The sequence below is a fragment of the Macrobrachium rosenbergii genome, chromosome 31, assembly GCF_040412425.1.
Source record: "Macrobrachium rosenbergii isolate ZJJX-2024 chromosome 31, ASM4041242v1, whole genome shotgun sequence".
Taxonomy (NCBI): domain Eukaryota; kingdom Metazoa; phylum Arthropoda; class Malacostraca; order Decapoda; family Palaemonidae; genus Macrobrachium; species Macrobrachium rosenbergii.
In genome coordinates, this window is record NC_089771.1 from 9,244,490 (window position 1) to 9,251,110 (window position 6,621).

Here is a 6,621-nt window from a genome sequence, read left to right on the forward strand (position 1 = left end):
AGACGGATCGTGATAGAGCTTGCAAAAAAGGCCCCTGCGTTGGCCGTCAAGGAAGCCGATACAGGTGGCACTCCAAAACCCTCCCCAGGCTCGGTTACACCGATTCCCCAGCCAAGACAAACCATCAAAGTCAGAAGGGTCCGTGGGGGAAAATACCATGGGCGTTGATAATTCCAGGTGGCTTCAAGAGAGCTCCCAAGCTCTCCTGGCACCCGTGCCAACCCGGTACAGTGCCATCATTTTATCCCTGTAGGAGCTTTGGCACCTCTGTCAGAAGAGGATGTCAGGGTCCTTCAGTATTCCTTTCTCTCTCTCTCTCTCTCTCTCTCTCTCTCTCTCTCTCTCTCTCTCTCTCTCTCTCTCTCTCTCTCTCATACTATGTCCTTTATTCTTCCTCAAATACTTCCTTTCCTTCCTTTTGATTAACCATCACGTTTATATTATGCCTTACCCAGGCCCTCATTTTACCTGGATCACTTCTGCTCATGCAGAATGCCATGACAGATATACCAACACTATAAGCCCTACGACTCCCCATTCATGCCTACCACAGCATGATGCATTTAAAAATGCGATATGCCATCGCCATTAGTTAATATTACATAAGTGCCAACTTGGCACAGTGCCATTATTGCGGATTCTGGCAAAATGATCCTGCCAGAGGGGTCGCGCCCTTTGTTTATCTTTGAGACTGTCATGGGCCAAGAATAATCCTAGCTGTTTACTATAGGCTAAAGAATGTAATTTTATATATTTGATCAACATGTAGTTACAACAATTTATGTTTAATTTGGGTTTGCCATTTATTCTTTTGTTATTTTATACCTCATGTAGATGTTGATTGCCACAAGAGGGCACTTAAAAGATCAGTGCCACCTTTGTAATACAAGAGCGTGGCCGCTATCCAGAAAGGCGGAGGCATGTCCTTGCCTTCTTGTAATATCAGGAACTTCCTTCCACCACCCCTTTTCTTTGTACTTGTTTTAGCGTCTAAAAGTAAAGTCCCCATCGTAGGTAAATGGCAGACCAGCAAAATGAATAAATAAGCCTTGGCTGAAATAATTTCTACTTCCTTTGATTAAAACCTTTTCAGGCGCTTTTTATAAGTGTTATAAGAGTGTCATGAGACTCTGTGCCAAGTCTGGCACGGGTCTACTAACCAACGTAAATTACGATGTCAAGTAAACCTAATTATATTTCGTCATTTCAACGCCGCTTAAAAGGCAAACTAACCACATGCATTTAGGGGATATCTAGAATTAAGTAACCATGTATTCTAATTCTTGAACATCACCATATTTATTTACCAACAGCCTCATATACCGTGGCCTTATAATCCTAATTAACTCACATTGATCGATTAACCTTATAAATTTATCACTTTGTAGCCAAAAGCACAGTAATTACTCTTTTGCAAGTGTTGAAATTACCTTATGTCCTGTTAGAGTAATTTGTTCCAGTATGTTATCAACAGTAATGCCGCAGAATTTATAGATACTTTAGAAGTAAAGTTCATTGCAAGGCAGAATGTAGAGTAACGTAAAGCATTTTCCGCGCATTCTTGCGTATTTCGATGTTCACACCGTGAAGGTGTGTACATCATCTTGGGAGCTATTATAATTAGCAGAACTCGCTAGAAAATTGCTCCCTCTTTTTTTTCTCTCTCGTTTAATGTCTGCCGATCGATCGATAGACGTATCTGTCTATCGACATGCGTGCCTACCCATCTATCAGCCGGAGCTGGACTAGGGGTTAGCACAGTCAGAATACAAGGGATTAAAACCGATTGTAGGCCACTCCCTTTAAGTAGATAATTCCTTATTCGAGGCAAAAGTGAATCTGTCCGGCTGCTTCTTTTCAGGCAACCCTCCCCACCGCCCCAGCCTTCGGACATCAGCTGAAATGACTCACCTCCGTATGTGCCTGGAGCGTGGCCCCTGCCCATGAGAGGGCATAAAGCATTAAAGCAGACCAGGGCTCGGTCTCAGGCATGCTGGATGACATGGGTTAAAGACCAGACAGATACACTCACCACCACACCCTTAGCTGGACGATGCCCTTAGCCCACAACTTCTTCATCTAACCACGTGGCCTTTCACCGTATACTTATACCTTCATGCACTTCAACCACCAACCACGTGTTCCCTTCGCTGCTGGCCCCATCGATAACCCACTCCATTTACCCTCACCATCGAAGCCCCTGCATCCTACCACGTGGAAGATCGCATTCGCCCTCGGAAATCGGAAGTCATCCACGGACGCCTTCTGCGCTGGAGACCAAATCTCCCTTACGGTAAAGAATTACGAAGAGCGTCCATTCAGTCATGCTTTTTCTCGTAAAATTTACTTAATTAGAGTACCAGTAATCACCAGATTTGTTAACTTTCACCGGTGCTACTCGAGTGTCGGCAGTGCTAAGCCATTATTAACTCATCGAAGCCCATTGGCACCCTCAGTGCATCTTCGAATTCATTATCCTTTTATTTGTTTTCATTACTGGCGTATAATTTGTGTATCTCTCATTTCAGAGGGACCCTATGTCATGGAACCTTCTCGGACTGTGTCTGGAATCCCCCAGTTTCATTCATCCCGTGGGAATCCCCTTCAGGATCAATAATTTAACTGCATTTCTCATTTCTGTACTAATGTTCTTTATGTAAATATACTCCTGTAAGTTGACCCACGTGTTTACGTAATATTTCCCTTCAGCAGTAAGAACCTTTTTTCTCTGTGTTTATGTTTCCCTGGACCCAATAAGTCAGAAGCACAAGGCTAAAGTATCTGTAGCTGCCGCTACTTGTCTCAGAAAATATCTCAAACCAGATTGCCCAGGAAAAAACACACCAAATTAAAAAAATACATATATATATATATATATATATATATATATATATATATATATATATATATATATATATATATATATGACTGCAGATTTTGTTTCATAACTACATACAAAATATTTCAACTACACATTGCATACTTAATAAACTATATTTACATTTCATTCATTCCCACATGGTTCGCATTTACATTAAATTTACAGTTTTTGCAGCTTGTTTGTCATTTTCCAAGAGGAGGTAATTTCTCTGTTCAAAATTCATAGCCCGAAAAACGTACGGCAACGTACAAAATAAGTTATAGCATTAAGTGCCCAATGTAGGTAGAGAGCTTTTGATAGCGCCTCCACCAGTTTTAGTCCTTCTCCATGATAACATTTGAACATGTTTTCCATAGTTTTTTTAACTGTTCCTAAAATGCCTTTGATGTTTTATTTTAGCTTTTCCTCTTCTCTGCTTATTGCATTTATCCATGTATTTTTCCTGTTGGCAGACATGTGCCAGAACCCATATTCAGGAAATTTATGGACAACAAAGCCTCCAAAGTATTCTAGACCTTCTTCCTCAATAGCTTCTGCAAAATCACTGACCTTGGGTCTTTGGTGGATGTTCTGTCATTTTCCTCCCCAACAGAATCCCAGTTATCATGTAAGCAAAATAATATTGCTGATAGACTTAATTCCATTTGAAGAGATTCATTATCATCATCAGCAGGGAGATAAGAAAAACAACCAGATGATATGTTATTGCCTTCAACTGCCATCAGTATTGTAATTTAATCCCATGAGGGAACTATTTTTCCCTAGAAGATGTGATCTAACTCAATGCTTAAGTGGACACAGATGATGCGTGCTGGTAACATACTCCCATTTGCCGCATGACAAAGCAAAGAAGTGTTCTAGACTGTCCTGATTCAGCCTGTTAGTTGATACATATGAAATATTAAATTTTGCCTTTACCATCTTAAGCAATTAAAGCAAAAACTTGGAAGAGATGGCCAACCCTTGCTTCAAAAATGCTGCAGTGATTTGGCAGTCGTTTCGGATAAAAGTTGCGCTGCTAACTGAAAGCTCGTAAGTAGTTCTGAGATCCTTTGTGCTTTTCATTATGAGTTCCTTTACTGATCCACTGTTTATATGAGTGTTGACAGATGTTACAAAACCTGAATCTAGAAAGTTATTTCTTATTAAATTAACAAAATGTGGAGCATCGCCAAATACGAAAATATTCCTATTAGAATCTGCTGGATTTGTAAATGAGGTTGTACCCATACTTATGCCTAATGTATTCCATAACCGAACCTTAATTGGGCTAAGATCATTAACTATGGCCACCACATGATAACCAGCGCCTTCTGTTTTCTTAATCACAACAAAAAGTATTGGCTTCGCCACATCAATATCAAAATCATAATATTTGGCATTTTGTTGAGTGACAGCAGTGAAACTACAGTAAGACACAAGACCTATTGATGTAAAAATACGGAAGTACAAATGTTTTCTTGCTTAGTTTGGAAAAAAATGGGAAGCCAGTAGCCTGACCTGTGATAAACAAGGTCGGTGAGTATCTCGTGATGTCATAATTCGGGATGTGCAAGTAGCTACCAATTTTATGCCTCCCGTAAGTTGACCTCCCTTTCTTTGGACCTTTCCCACACAGGCAAATTATTCTGCCAAGTAGATGGTGTAGCTGTGGGTTCCCCCCTAAGGTGTTCTTATCTCGAACCATACATGGCCAATTTAGAAGACACAAGCATTTATTAACCATGAAAAACCCGAAATCTATGCAAGATACATTGACGACATTTTCATTGCAATAAACAACAAACAAGATGTACAGAAGCCGAAAGACATCTTTACAGAAAAATCTGAGGCTAAATTTCACTATCAACCATACTTTAGACCAAAAACTACCATTCTCAAACGTATTAGTAAACACAGAGACAACGGTATACAGAAAGGCGACTAACGTTCGGGCGTTGCGTTAATGGGAGAGGTGAGTGCCCCGAGGCATATTGGACAGAATATGACAGTTGCTCGCAAACAATGGATTTGAAGACAAAATGAAGCAATCAGAAATACAAAACAAGAAGACAGGACAACAAGTAACAATATTTTACTAGACAAATTTTAACAACGAATACAACAACAGCAATGTCAACAAGAAAATAATTAATAAGGGAGCTAGCCGCGAGCTCTCTACACCGACAAACACATGGGGATATTGCAAGCCCAACCCACTGGCATCCTTTGTAATGAAAAACAATACCTATGGACCCCCACTGGAGTAGATAACTACCAATGTAGCATGTGAACTTATTTGCCCAGAGGAGGAATGCAGACGTTCCAGTGAAAGCTACATCGGTAGGACATTAACTACACAGACAGCGATTACTGGTGCACAGAAGCTCGGGAGCCATCTTTCAACACTACACAGACAAACAAGACAAGAAATCATCGTTACAAGAACTGATAGATAACTCCAGTATAGAATGTAAATACAATACATGACCTTAACAGAAGCTGTGTGACTAACTACAAACAAGCCCACGCTAAACGTCCAGATGGAAGGAGATAGGGCCCTACCCTCCCACCACCCCAGGGAAAGGAGACAGGGTCAAGGTCACTGCCAAAACAAGCCACGGCCAAATACCACAGACGAAGAAATTAATTTTATTAGTAATATAAGAACTAGAAAATGTAAAACTAATGCTATAATGTAGTTAAACTATTTAATATGTAAATATAATAGAAATAGCTAATAACCTCCCTAGGAAACTAAGCATTATAAATAAAAAGTAATAGCAACCCCCAAACCCAAACTGCAGTCCTCTACGAGCTATAAATAGAATGGAGGATGTTATTGTACCTCAGTTACCAACTTGCTGGACAAAGCCTGTGACACAGGCATAACGGACCATAGCAAGTGAAATAAATGGAAACCACACCCTGACTGTGTGTTCTTATCCAAATTCTTGAAGAAAGGCCGAAAGCAGAAGTGGGGAAATATGAAAAAGTCGGTATCAAAGACGTTGATGCCACAGAGGCTATCGACTACAACAAAAGTTGTGAAAGAAAAAAACTGCCGAAAAATCATATATATATTCTGGGTGTTTTGAAATTAGAGCCCCCCCTCAACAAAAATAATGGAAAGTTATGAAGTTTTCTGCTATAGCCTATCTCCAATTTGGGTACATTATTTTAAGTTTCTATTAAGCTATTTTTCATTTTACATTTCTTGTATTTTCAGACTGAGTCACGGAGTTACAGTAGATACAGCCATGGCTAACGACTCGGAGGAAATCAGATGGATTGACCGAATCCGGGCTATAACCTTCAGAGAGGCCAGGGATGCTGGCGCATCCTTCATTTCATGTTCCTAGATAGCTAAATACATAAAAAGAGATGAATCTTTGTTAAAATAAACCGGAACAACAATCCATATGACTGTCATCGAGAAAAGAGTGAGAATCTTGGAAGGCCTGAAGTCCTTTCTCAGGAGTCAAAAGACATCATAAGCTGAGGCAGTGGATAGACCAAGAAAGTCTTTACGTAGATTGGCGCTTGAACTAGAAACAAAAACAGGAAAGAAGAAGTTATAGTGCTGTATATTGTGAGTTGAAAAATCTGGTATCTAGCCATTTCATGTTATCAGCAAGCCCAACATCACTCAGCAACAGAGAGAAGACGGGTGCATGGTTTTGTGGTTCATTTCTTAAAGATTGGGATGAAGCTGACTTTCTCCATGTTTGCCGCATCAGATGAATTCTTCATTTACACAG